Source organism: Acomys russatus, unplaced genomic scaffold (genome assembly GCF_903995435.1).
Source record: "Acomys russatus unplaced genomic scaffold, mAcoRus1.1, whole genome shotgun sequence".
Classification (NCBI taxonomy): Eukaryota; Metazoa; Chordata; class Mammalia; order Rodentia; family Muridae; genus Acomys; species Acomys russatus.
The window spans coordinates 108,030-130,603 of record NW_026131748.1 but is presented as its reverse complement, the minus strand read 5'-3'; the positions used below and the strand labels follow the sequence as shown (position 1 = coordinate 130,603).

The following is a 22,574-nucleotide window of genomic DNA, read 5'->3' as shown; positions in this document are numbered from 1 at the left end:
TTGTGACGTGACTAAGTGTGTATTTTTGTGTTTTTGTCAATGTGCTTGCATCTAAGTATATCTGTGTTGTTTTGTATGTGCCTGTGTCAACTGATGTGTCTGGCTTTATACCTGCCCCTCTGTGTATGTTAGATGTGACCAAAATTTATCTGTGTGTCAATGTTACTCCATGTAGTAGTTTTCTTAATCTGTTTTTCTTCTCTGAGTACTTGTCAGGGCATATGTTTAAATGCATATGAATATGTTTTGTATTCTTCTATGTCTATAGATCTTTCTACTTGTGTGTACTTGTATGTTTATAAGTTTGGGGGCATTTATGTTTATTTATTTATACATAATTGTGTTCCTGTATTGTGTGTATAATTTGTGTGATTATGAACCTCTCTACAGGTACAAATGTGCGTGTGTGTGTGTGTGTGTGTGTGTGTGTGTGTGTGTGTGTGTGTTCTTCAAGTATGTCTCTGTGTTTGGTAGTATACTCTTGAGAGCTATAAAATTCTAGGAACATTATGGTAATTTTTAAATTCAATAAACTTATTTATTCTCTTTACACCCTGAGGGTAGCCTCTTCCATCGGATCTTCTGAGTCATACTCTCCATCCACACCACCTCACTACTCATCATAAAAGAGGATCCCTCTTAGCCACTCACCCAAGCTCATCAAGTTGCATCAGGACTTCATTTTCTCTTCCCTGTGGCCTGGTTAGGCATCCCCAACAGAGTGTCGTGAAAAAAGAGATGTCAACTGATTCCTAATCTGAGACATCCCTCACTCTCCTTATTATGGCACACACATGAAGCCTGAGCTTCCCGTTTGCTTTATCTGGGTAGTGGTCCTAGGCCCTGTCTATGTATGGTCCTTAGCAGGTGTTTTAATCTCCACAAGCCGCTCAAGGCCCTGGCTAGTAACTATTTTGGCCTACTTGTGGATCTCTGTTACTTCTATATCTATCTTTACACCAACTTTTCCATAAGACTCCATGCACTTTAATCTGTGTTTGCCTGTGAATCTCAGCATCTGTTTCCATCCAATTCTGGGTGTAGGTTCTCAGAGGAGAGCTTTTCTAGGCTCCCCTATGCAAGCATAGCAGAGAATCATTAATAGTTCCAGGGTTTGGCTTTCTCTTAAGGGATGGGTCATCCATGTGTCCAGGTATTGTTTGGAAATCCCCTCAGTCCAACCATTATCTTATCCTTGCATGTTATAGGCAGGTTAAATTTGGGGCTGAAGTTTTGTTGGATTGACTGGTGTTCCGTTCCCTCCAAAAACAGTCCTATCTAGTCTCCATGACCTTTCCTACCAGTATTCTGACCTAGACTCACTCCCATATCCTACCAGAAACACAGTATGTCTTAGGTCTCCATTTTGTCACAGAGATTTTAATTTTATTTATCCAGTTCCTTTCATTTGTTTTTTGCTCCTGGATACTTTTTTTGCATTTGCATTTAAGATAAAGTCATATTATACTGTCTGACTTCAAGAAGGGAATATGCACTACAGTATTCAATTTAAATTTCAGTTTTATGACATTCTGAAGACTATCCACTTCACCAATCCAGTTGGGGACAGAGTAAATATGAACCAAAGAGAAAACTGCAGAAGGAATGTGACATTTTCTATATTTCCAATTTGCAACAAGGTCTTGGAATTAAGGTGATGATTGGAAGTTTCAGCCCATATTTTTCACATGGTCAACAGTTCCACTTATCTGCAGAGATGATGAAGTGGGAAACAGGAAGTACAAAGGTAGGTTTGAAGATAGTGTGCTGATTTACTCTACACAGCAGTAAACACTGTCGAGTATGTACCTTCTAAATTAGTGAAATAGAGTGTCAGATAAAGAATCAAAAGATGTCACCTTATACTATGCTTCTAATTTTTGCTTTGTTGATGTGATATATTTATTAGTTCTTTGAACATTCTATAATTCCATACAGTTACTTGTATCATACCAGAGCTGTTTCTATTTTTAAATATAACTGGAACACTCTATTTTATCACCATTTTATATTACTTGTTCTAAAGTGAGCAATAGTTTGTTTGTATCAGTCTTATCACTATATCATGATTTCTCTACTTATGTTGGATCTCTGGCACAGGTGTAAAAGATATTGAGGTTTTCTTAAGAATGGAGTAAGAGGAATATATAAATCATCCATTTAATATGCAATACTGTTTAACTATTTTTACAATGAGCTTCTAGACACTAAATGTTTCTATATATGAATTAAATTTTCATGACCCATGCTAACTTTTTAACATTCATAACTTTACTCAATTAATTTTTTATTTAATGCATTTATGAATGGTTTGTCTGTATACATGTCTATGCAATACTGGCACATGTAATGCATATGGATTCCAATAAGTGATTCAGATTCCTGGGAACTCAAGCAGATTTTTGCCAGACAATGGGTTTTCAAAGTCAAACTTGAGTCCTCTTCATGAGTAATAATTATTACTGAAAATGAGCTATCTCTCCAACCCTAAGTAATAACACTGAAGAAATTTCTCACCTGAAGAGGGTTGTTTAACACTTTTAATTGTAGCATAGTTCATTCTACCAATAGTGGGCTATCTAGTTTAATTCTCAATATGGGGTGGGTTGATAGTAATATAAATGTAGCTTTAAGAAAAGAAACTTCACATGATGTGTGCTCTGTATATTACAATTATTAATTTTTGATATGGGGGTGTTGTGGTATTTATTTCAAATTACCCTGTTTCAAAGTTCATTGAAATTTAAAAGAGTTTACTTCAGGAATATCTTCAATTTTGACATCAAGTGATATGTAATATTTATCAGAAAATGTAAAACTTACAGTAAATTATTCTCCTCAGTGTGATGAGAAAATTCTATCTAAGGTAAAAGAATAAATATCCCAGGCACAGGTGTACACTGGCATTTTCTCCAAAGCCAGAAACACTCAGCCCTGCACTCTGTATTGCCACACAGTCTCCAACTGAACTGTGGGCTGTAAAACACTAGTGGTCTATGTCTGCTCTCCCATGAGAGACCTCAAGGTGTACACCATTGATTAATTTGTCCTCAGGTCAACAGGCTAATCCAAGGAGTTCCCAGGTTTAAGCAGACACAGGCAAATGAAAGGTTCCTAAACTTTAGCCAAAATCTAGCTTTTTGTCTTTGACCAAGCAGTGGTCTGCAAGGCATCAGTGTTTGGGCCTTCTTGCCCAAAGGACTGTCAACAATGTGGAACATCAGTGAAACTGTCCTCAGACTCTCAGTCCAATCCATAGAGAATTCCTGGATCTGACCTAGGTCAGAAAAAGTATCCCTGATACATGTTGGTGAGGAGTCTCCAAATATAGTCACTCACATATGAGTTGCTCTTAAGGGCTAGTGAAGGAAAACAGAAACCACAGTCATACACCACACAAAGCAAGATGACTCTTTAGCCAGCATGACATCAAAAATTATAAAAGCCAAAATAACATAGCATTTCAAAACCCAGTTATCCCAAAACAATCAGCCCTGGAAACCCTAAATTCACTGAAAAAAAAATGACTTCTGATCCTGAGGCCTATTGAGAGGAAATTAAGACATAACTGAAAGAAATTCAGGAAAATACAAACAATCAGGTGAAGGAAATTAATAAAACAGTCCAGAACGTGAAGATGAAAATGGAAACAATAATAAAAAGCACTAATTGAGGAAAGCCCGGAAAGAGAATTTAGAGAGGAAAAGAGAACCTGCAGAGATAAGCAGCCCCAACACAATACAAGAGAGGGAGGTAAGAATCTCAGGTGTAGAAAATACAATGGAATAATCTGATGAAACCACCAAAGAAAATATTTTAAAATTCCTGACAGAAGACATCCAAGTAATCATGGACACAATAAAAAGATGAAAGCTGAGGATAATAGGGATTGAGGAAAGAGAAGATGCCAGGCTCCAAGCCAGGAAAACATTTTCACAAAATAATAGAAGAAAACTTCCACAATTTAAAGGTAGAGATGCATATAAATATACAAGAAGGCTACATTGTACCTAATAGAGTAGACTCTAAAAGAAAGTCCTGCCACATAACACAAAGTGCATGGAAAAAAGAAAAACATATGAAAAGCACCAAGAGGAAAGGGCCAAATAACCTACAATTTCAAACCTATCAGAATCACATCTTTGTTTTCATCAGAGTTCATAAAAGCCAGAAGGGCCTAGGCAGAGAACTTACAACCCCTAAAAATCTACAGATGACAGTACTGATTACTATACCCAACAAAATTTTCAGTAACTTTAGATGAAGAAAATAAGATATTCCATGACAAAAGTAAACAAAAACTGTGCCTATATAAAAATCCAGTTCTCCAGAAGACAATAGTTGGAAAACTCAAAGTAAAAAAGTCTAACTAAACCAAGGAAAAAATAGGCAATAGATAACTTCACTTTAGCAAAACAGAAACCACACAAACACACTATCACAACCAACATCAAATAAGAAGACATAAAATTCACTGGTCATGAATATCTCTAAACATCAATGGTTTCAATTCTGCACTAAAAGTAACAGACTAATAGAATTGATGCATATAACCAGACCAAATATTCTCCTGCATTCAAGAAACTTATCTCAGGCAAAAATATAGAATTACCTCACAGTAAAGGTTGTAAAAAGTTCTTCCAAGAGAACAGACAGAAGAAAAACGCCGAAGTAGCCATTCTAAATATCTAGTAAAATAGACTTTCAACCAAAATTAATCAAAGGAGATGAAGAAGCACATCTCATACTCATCAAAGGAATACTCAACTAAGATGAAATCAGGATCCAGAACATCTATGCCCTAAGCACAAGTGCACCTACATTTGTAAAAAGAAATAATAAAGCTTAAACCACACATCTATCACCACACACTAATAGTGGGAAACATCAACACCCCTGCTATAACCAAAGGATAAGTCAATGAAACAGAAGCTAAAGCAAGACATAATGTCATTATCTGATGTCATGTATCACATGCACCTAACAGATATCTATAGAACGTCCATCCAAACACAAAAGATTATACCTTTTCTAAAGACCTCATGGAACCTTTTTCATAACTGACCATGCAATAGGTCACAAACAAGCCTCAACAAATACAAGAAGATTGAAATAATACAGGGAATACTATCAGAACGCCATGCACTATAGCTGGACCAGTACCACAACAGAGATATCAAAATGCCTACACACACATGGAAACGGAAGGACATTCTGCTTAATGACAAGTAGGTCATGGAAGCAATAGAGAAATTATGAACTTCTAAAAATTCAATGAAAATAAAAGTACAACCTACTCGATTTGATGGGACACATTGAAAGCATTGCTAAGTAGAAAATTCATAGCACTGAGTACCTTCATAAAGAGATTAGAAACATATCATACAGGCAACATAATTAGACACCTGGAGATCCTAGAAAAATAGAATCAGAAAATCCCAAGATGAGTAGATGGCTGGAAACTATCAAACTTGTGACTGAAATCAATAAACTATCATCAAAGATAACAATTTACAGAATCAACAAAACAAGAATTTGTTCCTTGAGAAAATCAGCAAGGCAGACAAAGTCAATAAAATGCAGAAAGGAGCTATTCAAATCAACAAAATCAGAAATGAAAAGGGAGACATAACTATTGACACTGGAAAAAAATCAAAAGAATTCTTAGGTCTTGCTTCAAAAGCCTATATGCCATGAAATATAAAATATGAATGAAATGTATGTTTTTCTTGAAAGACTCCAATTGCCAATGTTGAATCAAAATCAGGTAAACCAACTAAATAATCCTATTTCTTCTGAAGAAATAAATAAGTACCATATATCTCCCAACAACAACAAAAGAGACCAGGGCCATATGGTCTTAGCAAAGAATTCTATGCGATTTCAAAGAACTATTACCAGTACTCTTCAAACACTCCAGTAAATAGAAATCAAAGGAACATTATCAAACTCATTCTATAAGGTCACAGTCACCTTGATACCTAAGCTCAAAAAGACCCAATAAAGAAAGAGTATTTCAGACCAATTTTTCTCATGAACATCATTGAAAACTACTTAATAAAGTACTCTCAGACCAAATCCAAAACAACACCCAAATGTCATTCTCCATGAACAAATAGGCTTCATCCCAAGCATGGAGGTATGGATATTGATCAATGCAATACATTATATTAACAAGCTGAAAGAAAAAAACACATGATCAGCTCCACAGATACCAAAAAAGCATTTGACAAAATCCAGCATACACACATGTTTAAAATTAAAGAGAGATCATGAATACAAGGCCAACATTTAACTTAATGGTGATAAGCTCAAAGAAATTCTATTAAAATCAAGGACTAGACAAGGCTGTCCACTCTCTCCATATCTTGTCAATATAGTACTTGAAGTTCTAGGTAGAGAAAAAATAAAACAAAATGAGAGCAAGGAGATATACTTTGAAAAAGAAGTTAAGTTATCAATATTTGACAGTAATAATATACTTTACATAATGGACCAGAAAAATCCATGAAGAATACTACTATAGCTGATAAAAAGGTTTAGAAAAATTATTAGATACAAGGTTTATTAAAAAACATCTGTAACCCTTTTGTATATAAATAGCAAAGGGCTGAGAGAGAAACTGGGGAAACGATGTACTTTACAATAGTGACAAAGAACGTAAAGAACCTTTGTGGAATTCTAACCAAGCAATTGAATGAAACTTGTGTTAAAAAATCTTCAAGTCTCTAAGAAAGAAATTAAACAAGTTCTCAGAAGATGGTAAAACCGCCTAAGCTCATGGATCAAGAGGATCAACAAAGCAGAAATTGTCACATGAGAAATAGCAATATACAGATCCACACAGCCCCTATAAAAATATCTACACAATTCTTTACAGATATAGAAATACCAATTCTCAACTTCATGTTCAAAACCAAAAAGACATGAAAGCTAAAACAATAATGTACGATAAAATGTCTTCAGGAGGAAACTCCATCTGTGATATAAAGCTGCACTTCAGAGCAACAATAATAAAAATGGCATGGAACTGGCATAGAAGTGAGATAGTTGATCAAGGATTTGAATTGAAGACACAGGGGGAAAAAAACGCATATACTATGGACACATGGTTTTAGACAAAGAAGCCAAAACAATATAGGAGAAAAATGATAGCATTTTCAAAAAATTTTCCAGGTCTAACTGAATGTCTAGATGTAGAGAAATGTAAATAGGTCCTTATTTATCACCCAGTATGAAAACAAAGTCCAAGTGGATTCAAGACCTCAACATAAAACCAGAAACATTAAATTGTTAAAAAAAAAATGGGGAAGAGCTTAGAAATCATTGGCACAAGAGACAAGTTCCTGGACAGAATACCATGAGCATAGGTTCTAATATCAAAAATTAATAAGTGGAACCTCATGTAAGTCAAAGGATATTGTCAACAGAACAAAACAACATCCAATAATCTGGGAAGATATTTTTACCAACTCTACATCTCACCAAGGGATATTATCTGAAGTATTTAAAGAACTCAAAAAATTAAACACCAGCAAACCAAATAACCAAATTAATAAATGTGTTACACAGTTAAACAGAGAATTGTCAGCCGATGAGATTTGAATGGCTGAGAAACATCTATAAATAATCAATGTTCTTAGTAATCAGGAAGAGGTAAATGTAATCACATCTGCCATTCCATCTTACAATTATCATGATGGGTAAATTAAAAAACTGAAGTGGCAGCACATGCTGGCAAGGATGTGAGGAAATGGAAATGCTCTTCCATTGCTGGTGGAAGTGTAAACATGGACAAACCACCATGAAAATCAATCTGGTCCTTTCTCAGAAAATTTGGAGTAGTTATACTTAAAGGCCTTGCTATACCACTCCTGGGCATATAGGCAAAAGACGATCGTCCATACAACAAAGACATTTGCTCAACTATGTTCATAATAGCTTTAGGGTCTGGAAACAACCTATACGCCCCTCAACCAAAGATTGTATAAAGAAACTGGGGTACATTTACACAATGGAATACTAAGCAGCTATTAAAACCAAGGAAATTTTGAAATTTTTGGGAAAAAGAGATAGAATTGGAAATGATCATCCAAAGTGAGATAACTGAAACCCAGAAAGACAGCCATGGTATAAAAGAAGATATCAGCTCAACATTGATGTCCTCTGAGGGACTCCACCCAGCAGTGGATCAGCACATATGGTTGAACCTGATGCTGAACACCTGGTGGAGTGCAGAAAGTGGTATGTAATTACAGGGAGATGGAAGAACCTACAGGGTTCAGGAACTCCACAAGGAGACCATCAAGGTTCAGGGATTTGGACCCAAGAGGGCCTGTGCAAACTGTTGCACCTACCAAGTAAATGTATGGAGTAAACCTAGACGAGATTCCCCCCACTGTTCAGATATATTCCATGGACAGCAAATTGTCCACAGTCATGTGTATATCAGCATCTGCCTCTGACGTGAACTCTAGTGGCCAGGATTTGAGCACTTCCTTTTGGCGGAGAGGCCCTGCAGCACACAAAGAAAGGGTCAGCAAGTTGTCTGTATGAGATCTGATATGTTGTGCCTATATGGTGATTGAGGCGGTCCCTTTATGTCAGAGGTCTAGGGGAGAGGGAGATTGGAAGAGGGAGTGTGGGAACATGAAGAAATAAGTGATTGATAATATTCAGACAGTCATAGGCGAGGGGAAGAATGGGAAAATGGGGGGAGGGAAGAATGGGAGGATACAAGGGATGCGATAAACATTGAGATGTAACAAGTATAATTAATTTTTAAAAAATTTTTTAAATAAAATAAAGGTATAATTCATGTAAAAATATTCAGTATGTATTCTAAATAAATGTTATCAACTAGCCAATGGTCAGAATATTCTCCACAGTTGAGTGGAGAGTGTGATATGACTTTCTCACGTACTATGGTGCCTCACATTTGACCATGTCCCCTGGAGAGGGAGACCTGGTGGCACTCAGAGGAAGGACAGCAGGTAGCCAAGAAGAGACTTGATACCCTATGAGAATATATAGGGGGAGGTAATCCCCCTCAGGAACAGTCATAGGGGAGGGGAATAATGGGAAAATGGGGTGCGGGAGGAATGGGAGGATACAAGGGATGGGATAAACATTGAGATGTAACAAGAATAAATTAATAAAAAAAAGAAAAATTTAATTTTTTGTAATTTGGCATTAAGGACAACACCTCCTGCATGAATGCTCATCACAGAGCTTCATCCTACATTGAGATATATTTTTAACTACATATGTACTACTGGCAAGATGTATTTCTTTGTATTATTAATTCTTTGGACATCAGTTTAGTTTTACTTGTTTTTGTTTTTGGCAAAATAACATGTTATGTTGAATCTCTTTAATATAACAATAAAATAAAATTTAAACTAGGTAATACAAAAGTAATAATTATAAATGAATTCCCAAAGAACCAAGAACACAAATCACCTCTGTGAGTATAAAATGAGATCTTGAATACTAGGATACAAGAAGACACTGAGTGAATAGTTGAAAGACGAATGCAATGATGATACAACATATTGTTTTTAAAAAACTACAATACATAATGGAACAAAATATATCAAATAAAAACATCAGTATTCTCACCAAGGGAGTATTTCAAGTTGAAGACTGGATGCAAAGGCTTCAAGACAAGATATATGAAGTAGAATACTCAAAGTCTGATGAAAATAAAACAATAAAGAAGAATCAAATAGAAGACAGGAAGGGCATACGATGAACATATCAAATTTACAAACCATGGGCACAATAGAAGAAACAAAACAGACTAAAGGCATCTGCATGATACCCAGTAAAATGTAGCTTTAACTTTCTTAAATAAAACATGATCTCTGACCATATAGAGAGAGCACTTATTTTAACACTAAACCTTTAACACCAGAAAAGAGCCAGCATTTTGTTGTTGTTGTTGTTGTTCTTTGATTGATTGGATTCTTGGTTGGTTTTGTTTTTCTAGAAAGAGTTTCTCTGCATAGCCTTGGTAGTCCAAGTCTCATTTAGTGGAGCATGCTGGTCTCAGACTCAGCAATTGCATTGCCTCTGCCTACCTGAGTTCAAGAATTAAATGCATATACCACCACAAAGAAGAGCCAGCCCTTTGTTTTGTACCAACAAGAGGATATGGAATGCTTCTATATTGAAGCCCTATTTATACAAGAGACCATATGAAGATTTACAGATTCCACTATGGAGGCTCTTAAAGAAGGAGAGTAACAGTAATACATGACAGACATTTAGAGACATAACTGTCAAGCCCAGTTACTATGAACAGTATATTGATATCTCATAAAAGAAGAAAACAGGCCAAAGTTCAATAACGAACACAATTATAGAAATTCATGTCCACTGAAACAGCACAATAAATGACACTTTAATAACTCCTTCATACTTATAAGTAAGATGGATACAAGCTGCCAAAGATACATAAATAAAACACTAGAACAGCAGAAAGAAAAACAGCTATTAGAAATGACTTGAAAGTCTGATAACAACACATAGAAATGATTAAAATAATTGTAAATAATAACTGAATTGTAGTAATCACATTCTCTAATTGAAACACGAAGACAAAAAAAATGACTTATGACAAAGACATGTTTATTGCCTCCATGACAAAGTCAGAAACTCATTCACATACATGAAGAGACGCATTCTAAAGAATAGTGGAAATGCATTGTAATGAAGTGTAATACAAATATTAGAAAATAATCTCTATGACAGATGAGTACGGAATAATTGTGGACTAAACACCTACCAATGAACTCAGCAACAAAAGAAAAAAATCGCTCACTTAGGAGGACTTGAATTCATTCCAGCAATGAAAGCATGGCTCAACATATATAGATCAATTAAAGTTAATCCATCACATAAATCATCTCAATCATAGAATCACATTTTTCCCACAATAAAGAACAAAAGATTCAAAGTGAGAAGACAGAAATGGATCAGTTATCCAATGCAGTCCCCAATTTCAATGTTCATTGTCATGCAAGGGACCTTCAAGTTCAATATTTTAACTTATTTTCTTCGATTTAAATTAAGCAATGTTGATTCAAGTGACCCCTGTTTTTCCAGGCCCTGTGGAGCCTGTTCACCTCAGGAAACACTCCCCCCTCCAGCTCAGTACACAGATTTCAGTACTTCCTCACCACAAATAAATCAGTATTTGTGAACTCAGATTTTTCTTTTTCACACTCAGCTTGTCAAATTTACACTGTTTATTTATTGGAGGTCATGCTTGGTATCTGAGACTCTGGGACAAATTTCCCTTGTTGCATAAGTCTCTTAGTCTTATACTGGTAATCTGGTGTGCGATTAGACACTGACCCTAAGCAAAGTGAGAAAAAACAGTTGATTTGGCTCAGCAATTACTGTCAAGGGAAGACAAGGCAGGAATCTGTGGATTGAAACTAAGTCTAAACCCTGAAAAAACTCTGCACACTGGCATATTCTGCTTTATTTCTCATAGAACTCTACCTAGCAAGAGCACTTCCCACAGTAGGATGGACACTTATGCATAAATTACCACTGAGTTAAATGCCTCACAGATATACAGCCTAGTCTGATGGAAATAATTTCTCAAGTTTGGAAGCAATGTCATTTTTCATCAATTTCTTTCCATATTTGTTTATAGAATAAGTTTATTCATAACTCAACAAGCTAATATAATACATATGGAAGAAGTAGGTAAAAACTCTGACAATGACATGTGTCTAATTTTCCTCAGATATTGCCCTGTGTGTGTAGTGCTGACTGTGGTCCTGGATTCAGAAAATTCTGGAAAAAGGGAATGGCTGCCTGCTGTTTTGAATGCAGTCCATGCCCAGAAAACGTAATTTCTAATTAGACAAGTGAGTATTGGGGTTATGTAGAAACCTTCCAGTTTATCATCATCTCCTACCCATTCTGAGATACTTAACTTGTTGAAAAACCAACTGCCCAAATAATACAGATAACTTTCCTAAGTGGGTTTTTGTAGAAATACAAATACTAACAATTCTCTGAATAACAGCAATCAATATACCCTTATGTTTTTATCAACTCTGTGACCCATTTTCAATTGATGGAAGATCACATTTTCTCAAAGAAAGAATTTTGATAATCAAACTTTAGTTTGAATGAATTTTATAGATTTCTTAGAGATAAATCTGTTCTTAAGCTTTATGTAGGTTAGAATCCAGTCACAGATCTTTAAAAATATTTATTTATTCTCTTTGTGTGTGTGTGTGTGTGTGTGTGTGCGCGCGCGCGCACGCGTGTGTGTCCCTACATGATTTGCACACACCACATATATACAGGATCTCATGTAGAATAGAATAGGCCATCAGACAGACTGGACCCTGCCATGTCACTGTTGGGTACTAAACACAAGTAAGTTGTCTGTTAGATTAATATAGAGGGAAAATATTTCTCTTACAATTATGAGAATCTAAGAATGAGATGTAAAATAATGAGTAATGTTGAAATACTCATTTTCAAGTATCTGATGTTATATAAATCAAAGCATGTGGGGAAAAATCTTCAGATATGATGTAGGAAATATGAGGATTCTTGTAATCAATAATTTATATACAGCATCCAATTAATAGTGTAATGATGTGGTAGGTTAGATAGATTTATACAGAATTAAGTTCAAAATATTAAAATGTTATTGCTACCTACACAGAGTGTATTAGTCTAATAATTATTTGTGTAGAGGTGACTAAATGCAAATAGACAATGGATAATTTTTCATGTCTATTGCCTGTCATCTTATATAACTAAATGAAAGTTCTTAAAGGGAACTAGTGGCAATCTAAATGACCCAGAAGTTAAATATCTTGCCACTATGCTGATAAACTGAATTCATGCCTAGGATCCATGTAGGGAGAGTAAGTAAGTCCTAGAACATGGCTTCTTACATACATGCATTTCAGCACACAATATTCTCTAAAATAAACTATGTGTAGTAAAATTGTTTTAAATGTAAAAACGAGTAATACTAGAGGCTATTTACATTAATGAATAATACAAATGTTACACAAAATTATATTTATGAATTTAATTAGGTTTATGTTTTGGGGGAGGGGATGCATGTAACAAACACAGATGTAGGTGAGAGGTTACAAAAACACAGATGGACAAAGTAACATGAAGATTTGAAACACCTGATGTAAGTGTTGGAATTTGAATGCAGGTTTTCTGAAATATAAGTATATTCTCTTTACGGCAGAGCCAACTAGCTAAGGTGTATAAACACATTAACTAATTACATCTATCTATACATGCATTGCACTAGATAAAACTAATGAACTACATGGAAGCACATCATTATTCTCTGCAATTGTCCAATAATTGGGTGAAATTTTAATCGTATATATTATCGTTGCCATTCGGGATCTTGTAACTTATAAATGAAGTACTATAGGGTAACAAAAAAAATCTTGGTTACAAGTATTGGAATACTTGTGTTATCTTGGTCATGTTGTTTATCAATGTGTATTTTGTCTTGCATACACTTACAGAATCTGGGTTCCATAGAGTTTAAAAGAAGGGAGGAGGAAGGGGATGAGTGCTTCCGAACAAAATGAAATCAAGATGAAAGGTTTGAGTGCTTGGGGAGTATAGAGTTTTCTACTTTCAGTGTTATTGCTGGTGCTTCTCATTAACAGGTATCAGGAGTCTTGGTTCCTAAGGCCAGATAAGCATACAACTGAGTAATTATTTAATATTTTTGCAGTTTTCAATTATTTTCTTTTAATTTTATTTTATTAATTTATTCATATTATATCTCAATGGTTATCCCCTCCCTTGTATCCTCCCATTCCTCCCTCACTCCCATTTTCCCCTTACTCCCCTCCCTTATGACTGTGACTGAGGGGGACTTCCTCCCCCCTGTATATGCTCATAGGGTATCAAGTCTCTTCCTGGTAGCCTGCTATCCTTCCTCTGAGTGCCACCAGGTCTCCCCATCCAGGGGACGTGGTCAAATATGAGGCACCAGAGTATGTGTGAAAGTCATACCCCACTCTCCACTCAACTGTGGAGAATGTCCTGTCCGTTGGCTAGATCTGGGTAGGGGTTAAAATAGGATTTATTCACAACTGACTCAAAATTCCTTTTTAAGGTCTTTTTGAAATTTTACTTTTTTCAACAATCAACATTTAATAATTCTGTAGAATTATTGCTATGGTTGAATAATTATACTTTGGAGTGCCTTGTTCTGAATATCAAAAACTATTTTTTATGTATAATTTACTGTTAATTTTTTATTAGTTTATTCATATTACATCTCGATTGTTAGCCCTTCCCCTGTTTCCTCACATTCTTCCCTCCCTCCCATTTCTCCCCTTCTCCCCTCCCCTATGTCTGTGACTGAGGGAGACCTCCTCCCCCTATATATGCTCTCAGAATATCAAGTCTCTTCTTGGTAACTAGCTATCCTTCCTCTGAGTGCCACCAGGTCTTCCCATCCGGGGGACATGGTCAGAGAAGGGGCAGCAGAGTTCATGTGAGAGTCAGATCTCACTCTCCACTCAACGGTGGAGAGTCGGCTAGGTCTTGGTAGGGGTTCGAAGCTTACTGCCTATATTCTCCTTGGCTGGTGCCTTAGTTTGAGGAGGACCCCAGGATCCAGATCTGCCTGTCATAAAGTTCTTCTTGTAGGTTTCCAGGACCCTGTGGGTCCTACCATTTCCTCTTTTTTCCATTCTACTCTTGCCTAAAGTCTCAATCAGATATCCTCTCCTCTGACCCACTTTCTTGGTAAGTAAAGATTTTCGTGGTACGAATCCCTTGGACTAGTGTTTTAATATAAGTGAGTATATACCGTTTGTCTCTTTTTGCTTCTGGGTGAACTCACTCATTATGATAATTTCTAGTTCAATCCATTTGTCCACAAATTTCGGGAATTCCTCGTTTTTAATAGCTGAGTAGTATTCCATCGTGTAAATATACCACAGTTTCTTAGTCCATTCTTCTACTGAGGGACACTTAGGCTGTTTCCATGTTCTGGCTATTATGTATAGAGCAGCTATGAACATGGTTGAACATATGTCCCAGTTATGTGGTAGGGCATTTTCTGGGTATATTCCAAGGAGTGGGATGGCTGGGTCTTGAGGAAGCCCTATTCCCATTTTTCTGAGAAAGCACCAGATAGCTTTCCAACGTGGTTGTACTAGTTTGCATTCCCACCAGCAATGAAGGAGTGTTCCTCTCTCTCCACATCCTCACCAACATGTGGTGTCATTTGAGTTTTTGATCTTAGCCATTCTGATGGGTGTAAGATCGAATCTCAGTGTCGTTTTGATTTGCATTTCTCTGATGAATAACGAGGACAAACATTTCTTTAAGTGTTTCTCGGCCATTTGATATTCCTCTGTTGAGAATTCTCTGTTAAGTTCCAAGCCCCATTTCACAATTGGGTTGTTTGGTTTTGTGGTGTTTAATTTCTTGAGTTCTTTATATATTTTGGATATTAAACCTTTGTCAGATGAAGGGTTGGTGAAGATCTTTTCCCATTCTGTAGGCTGTTGCTTTGTTCTCTTGCCTTACAGAAGCTTCTCAGCCTCATGAGGTCCCATTTATTAATTGTCGACATTAAGGCCTGGGTTGTTGGTGTTCTGTTCAGGAAGTTGTTTCCTGTGCCTATGTGTCCCAGGCTCTTCCCCACTTTTTCCTCTAACTGAATTAATGTCTCTGGTTTTAAGTTGAGGTTTTTAATCCACTTGGACTTGAGTTTTGTGCACGGTGACAAATAAAGGTCTAATTGCATTTTTCTACATGTAGACATCCAGTTAGACCAGCACCATTTGTTGAAGATGCTATCCTTTTTCCATTGAATAGATTTGGCTTCTTTGTCAAAAATCAAGTGAGCAAATGTGTGTGGATTTATCTCTGGGTCTTCAATTCGATTCCATTGACCCACCAGTCTATTGCTTTGCCAGTACCATGCTGTTTTAATTACTGTTGCTCTGTAGTACAGCTTGAGATCAGATATGGAGATTCCTCCAGAGGATCTTTTGTTGTATTGGATTGTTTTTGTTATTCTGGGTTTTTTATTTCTTCATATAAATTTGAGAATTGATCTTTCAATATCTTCAAAGTATTTTGTAGGTATTTTGATAGGGATTGCGTTGAATCTGTAAATTGCTTTTGGTAAGATGGCCATTTTTACTATGTTGATTCTCCCGATCCACGAACAAGGTAAATCCCTTCATCTTCTCATGTCATCTTCAATCTCTTTCTTCAGAGGTTTGAAGTTTTTTTCGAATAAGTTCTTCACTTGCTTGGTTAGAGTTACTCCTAGATATTTTATATTGTTTGTGGCTATTGTGAAGGGAGTAGTTTTCCTAATTTCTTCCTCTGCCTGTTTGTCATTTCTATACAGGAAAGCTACTGACTTTTTTGAGTTTATTTTGTATTCTGCCAATTTGCTGAAGGTTTTTATCAGCTGTAGGAGTTCTCTGGTGAAATTTTGCGGGTCACTTATATACACTATCATAGCATCTGCAAATAAGGATAATTTGACTTCTTCCTTTACCATTTGGATCCCCTTGATCTCCTTTTGCTGTCTTATTGCTCTGGCTAGAACTTCGAGAACTATGTTGAAGAGATAATGGGACAGGGGGCAGCCTTGTCTGGTTCCCGATTTTAGAGGAATTTCCTTGAGTATCTCTCCATTTAATTTAATGTTGGCTGTTGGTTTGCTGTATATGGCCTTTATTATGTTTAGATAAGTGCCTTGTATTCCCGATCTCTCCAGAACTTTGAACATAAATGGGTGTTGGATTTTGTCAAATGCTTTTTCTGCATCTAAAGAGATGATCTTTTAGTTTCTTTATATGGTGGATTACATTGATGGATTTCCGTATGTTCAACCATCCCTGCAGGCCTGGAATGAAGCCTACCTGTTCATGGTGAATGATGTCTTTGATATGCTGTTGTACTCGCTTTGCGAGAATTTTGTTGAGTATTTTTGCATCAATGTTCATAGAAGAAATTGGTCTGAAATTCTCTTTTTTTGTTGGGTCTTTGTGAGGTTTAGGTATCAATGTGACTGTGGCCTCATAAAAGGAATTTGGTAATATTCCGTCCATTTTCATCTTTTGGAATAGCTTGAATAGTATCGGTATTAGCTCCTCTTTGAAGGTCTGGTAGAATTCTGAACTGAAACCATCTGGCCCTGGGCTTTTTTTGGTTGGGAAATTATCAATGGTTGCTTCTATTTCTATAGGTGAAATAGGGCTATTTAATTTGTTTATCTGGACTTGGTTCAATTTCCGCAAATGGAATCGGTCAAGAAATTTGTCCATTTCTGTTAAATTTTCGAATTTTGTGACATAAATGCCTTTAAAGTAGGTTCTTATAATTCTTTGTATTTCTTCGGTGTCTTTTGTTATGTCTCCCTATTCATTTCTAATTATGTTAATTTGGATAGTGTTTCTCTGTCTTTTAGTTAGATTGGCTAACCCTTTGTCTATCTTGTTAATTTTCTCAAAGAGCCAGCTCTTGGTTTTGTTGATTCTTTGGATTGTTCTCTTTGTTTCTAATTTATTGATTTCAGCCCTGAGTTTGATTATTCTAGGTGTCTACTCCTCCTGGGTGTTTCTGCTTCTTTTTTTCTAGAGCTTCCAGATGTGTTCTTAGGTTGTTTATGTGGGATGATTCCTTTTTCTTTTTGAAGGAGCTTAGTGCTATGAATTTTCCTCTTAGCACTGCTTTCAATGTGTCCCACAAATTTGGGTATGTTGTTCCATCATTTTCATTGAATTTCAGGAAGTCTTTTATTTCTTCTCTTATTTCTTCTGTGACCCATGTGTCATTAAGTAGAAAGTTGTTTAGGTTCCACGTGTTAGTATGCTTTTTATTATTTCTATTGTTGTTGAAGTCCAGCCTTAGACCATGGTGATCTGATAAGATACGAGGTATTATTTCAGTCTTCTTGTATCTGTTGAAGTTTGCTTCGTGACCAACTATGTGATCAATTTTAGAGTATGTTCCATGGGGTGCTGAGAAAAAGGTGTAATCCTTTGCATTTGGATGGAAAGTTCTGTAGATATCTGTTATATCCATTTGATTCATGACATTGGTTAATGAAGTTATTTCCTGGCTTATTTTTTGATTCAAAGACCTATCCTTGAGTGAAAGAGGGGTGTTGAAGTCTCCCACTATTAATGTGTGGGTATCAATGAGTGGGGCAAGCTTTGTTAATAACTCTTTTCAAATATGGGAGCTGTTGTATTCGGAGCATAGATGTTCAAAATTGTGATGTCTTCTTGGTTGACTTTACCTTTGACGAGTACAAAGTGACCATCCTCATCTCGTTTGATTAATTTTGGTTGAAAGTCTATTTTATTAGATATTAGAATGGCTACCCCAGCTTGCTTCTTGTGACCATTTGCTTGGAATATTTTTCCCCAACCTTTTACTCTGAGGCAATGTCTGTCCTTGTGGTTGAGATGTGTTTCTTGAATGCAGAAGAATGTTGGGTCATGTTTATGCATCCACCCCATTAGTCTGTGTCTCTTTATTGGAGAATTGAGACCACAATTATTCCGTACTCATCTGTCATAGAGATTATTTTCTAATATTTTTTCTTTGTTCTGTATATTTTGTGTTGTTATTATTATGTGGTGGGGAGATTTTCTATTCAGATCTATTCTATTTGGTGTTCTGTATGCCTCTTGTATGCTCATATGCATCTCCTTCTTCAAATTGGGGAACTTTTCTTCTATTATTCTATTAAAGATGTTTTCTTGGCTGTGGAGTCGGTTGCCTTCTCTTTCCCCTTCCCCTATTATTCTCAAGTTTCGTCTTTTCATGGTGTCCTTGATTTCTTGAATGCTCTGTGTCAGTCACTTTTCAGATTTAGAATTTCCTGTGATGGGTGTTGCCAGTTCTGCGATTGTATCTTCAAGACCCGATATTCGTTCTTCCATTTCTTGCAATCTGTTAGATAAGGCCACCTCTGAGATGCTTGCTTTATTTTCTAATGCTTTCCAATCACGTTTTTCTTCTGTGTGTTCCTTTATGATAGCTTCCATCCTTATCTTCAGGTCTTGAACTGTTTTAATGATTTCCTTCATCTGGTTATTTGTATTTTTCTGAAATTCTTCAAATGCCTCTTTATATAACTCTTTTAAATCCTCAGCCCTCTTGTTTGCCTCCTCCTGCATTTGTTTACAGATTTTATTTGTTTCTTCCCTTATCATCTTACTTACTAAAGATTTGAGGTCATTTTCTTGTATATCAATTGTTGTTGGGTTTTCCAGGTTGTTTTCCTTGGGATTGCTGGGATCTGTAGATGCCAACCTGTTTTGGTTTTTGTTAGTGTTCTTTTGCTGTCCTCTTGTCATTTTGGTGACTCTGGTGTTGGAGGGTGGTTTGTAGTGACCTTCCCTGTTTGAGAGTGGATAGTTGATGCCTGATTATAGGTAGGATACCCTTGCCTGTGGGTGTCAAGGAGTATTTCCCTGGACAAGGCAGATGATTCAGGTTCTACTCCTGGGGATTTTTCTAAACACCTTAGGCTCCAAGCTGAGTCTTGCAAAGTAGGTTTCTGTTTGGGCCTTTTCACCTTACTGCTGTAATTCAGACGAGATGTGTTTCTTGAATGCAGAATAATGTTGGATCTTGTTTATGTATCCATTCGGTTAGTCTGTGTCTTTTTATTAGAGAATTCAGACCATTGATATTGAGAGATATAAATGACAAGTGACCTTTAAGTCTTTTAATTTTTATGTTTGTTACAGTAGAGAGTTTGTGTGGTTGTGTTTTTATAATGGTGTAGTTATTTATTTCCTGTGTGGTTTTGGTTGTGGGTTGTCCCTTTGGGGTGGAGTTTTCATTCTAGTAACTTTTGTCAAACCGAATTTGTGGATAGGTACTGTTTGAATTTGTTTTTGTCATGGAATATTTTGTTTTCTCCATCAATGTTTATTTATAGTTTTACTGGGTAAAGTAGTCTGGTCTGGCACCTGTGGTCTCTTAGGGTTTGCAGAACTTCTGTCCAAGCCCTCTGGCTTTTATGGTCTCTGCTGAGAAGCCAGGTGTAATTCTGATAGGTTTGCCATTGTATGTTACTTGGCATATTTCCTTGCCACTTTTAATATTTTTCTTATTTCTGTACATTTTGTGGTTTTTTATTATGTGGTGGGAAGATTTTCTTTTCTGGTCTATTCTATTTGGTGTTGTATTTATTTGCCTCATGATTGTTTATATGCATCTCCTTCTTTAAATTGGGGAAATTTCCTTCTATGATATTGTTGAAGATATTTTCTGGGCCTTGGAGTCAGGTGTCTTGTTCCCTCAATGCATATTATTCTTAGATTTCATCTTTTCGTGGTAGCCTTGATTTCTTGAATATTTTGTGTCAGGAATTTTTTAGACTTAGTATTTTCTTTGATGGTTGTTGGAATTCAATGATTTTATCTTCTAGTCCCAAGATTTGTTCCTCCATTTCTTGGATTCTGTTAGATAAGCTTGCCTATGTGTTGCTTATGTCTCTAAGGTCTCTCATTCCCATTTTTCTTCAGTCTGTGCTTTTATCACTGTTTCTATTTTCATCTTCTGATATTGAACTGTTTTTTTATTTCCTTCATCTGATTGTGTTTTCCTGAATATTATCCAGTGCCTCTCTATAGGTCTCTTTTATGTCTTCCACCTATTTGGATGTGTCTTCCTGCATTGATTACAGATTTTGTTCATTTCCTCCATTATCATCTTCATAACTAAGGATTTGAGGTCATTTTCTTGTATTTAACTTGTGTTTGACTTCTCAGGGTGCTTTCTTTGGGATAGCTTGGATCTGGAAATGCCAAGTTATTTTGGTTTTGGTTGTTTGCATTCTTACGTTGTCCTTTAGTCATCTTGCAATCTCTGTTGTTTGGTGGTAGCTTCTGGTGTCCTTCACTGATCATTGAGAGTGGATAGTTGATGAGTGACTATAGGTCACGTGCCCTTGCTTGTAAGAATCAGGGAGTTCTTCCCTGGAACCAGCAGCTGACCTGGTTTCTGCTCTGGGAGACTTTGATCTACACTTTAAGCTCCTGACTAGATAAGAAGAGGTAGGATTCTGCTTGATCCTGTTCATGATACTGAGGGAATTCAGACCAGCTTTGTTGGGGGCCACTGTTTAATTTTCTGTCCTGACTCCTCTGGGCAGTATAGCCTCTCCCAAACACGGGGGAGTCCCTTTTGGGCCATGATGACTCTAAGGGCCAGTTTTATCTGCCCAATTGTCCGGGCCTGGACCGCTGAGTCCTGCAGTCAGATTTCTGCATGATCCAGTCTAGATAGTGGACCAGTCTAGATTGCACATCTTTGGTGGTTCAGTTTCACTGAGCCGTAGCCACAACTCAGACCTCCTTCCAGACACTCAGGGCAGTCCAGCTTCTCCCACGAGTGTGCGAGTCCCTGTCAGGCTGTGAAGACTGTCCTGGCTGAGTTCTATTAGCCCAATTTTTCAGGCTCTGTCCAGTGAGGCTGGTTGCCAGCCTCAAGCTGGACCCACCCAGACCATGCATGCTGTTGCTGGACACATGGGACTCTCCGTGGATTGGCGTGGGATGGGCACGGTATCAGGAGACAGACTCACCTGATTCCCTGAGACTTCTCCAGTCCAGGAGCTCCAGTATTCCACTGTTCCACACACTGTGCCTGGGCTAGAGAAGCCAGACACCATCTGCAGGCCAAGGATCCACATAGAAATCATATTGACTTGCTCTTCCCAGCTTGCTCAGCCTGCTTTCTAATCCTGTAATTGTTTTAAGTGTTCAGCAGAATCAAGCAAGTACGTAAAGATGATTTAATGAACAATTGAATGTAATCTAAGACTCTTCCACCTCTCTCACTAGTCACCTCCATCTTCCAGTTTTATTTTCTTATCCTCAAATTCTAATCCTCCATCAGTCCTCAAAAATGAAAAAATAAAACTGAATATTTCAAAAAAAATATATTTCATTGCATAAAATTTTTACTTAAACCCCTTTTTAAATGTAAATAGGGTTACATGAGGTTAAAGAGATGGCACACGGGTTAATAGCACTGGGTGGACTTCTAGACATCCGGATTTCAATTCCCAGCAAGCTCATGGTGGCTTACAACAATCTGCAATGAGATCTGGTGCCCTCTTCTGGACTGCAGGCGTACTTATAATCAGAACACTATATACATAAAAAAAATAAATCTTTAATAAATATCTGATTAGATTCAGAAGAGTCATTCCAGGATTTAGATTGGAGGGGGTATCAACAATATATACCTGTGGAGATGGCTATCACTCTGGAATACAGCTGGATTCCAAAAGGCACAGAGGAGTGCAGAGGAGAGGTGAGAACAGTTAGGATAGTTCTTCTTCACTTATCAGCTCAATACCAAGTCAGAGGAAAATGATATCCTGGTACTCTAGCTAAGACAACGCACCAGCAAGGGACATGGAGCCTGAAGAGGTCAACCTCCATTTAGAATGCATGCTTAGTAGTGAGTGGGGAACAGAAACAAACCCCAAAATACTTTGAACCAAAATTTACCATTCTTTCATGATGTGAGGGGAAAAGAGC

General features: G+C 36.8%; 1 pseudogene; it reads left to right on the top strand.

Annotated features, from left to right (window-relative positions):
- LOC127186445 (vomeronasal type-2 receptor 116-like) overlaps positions 1-22,574 on the top strand; it is a 103,523-nt pseudogene that overhangs the window by 5,746 nt on the left and 75,203 nt on the right.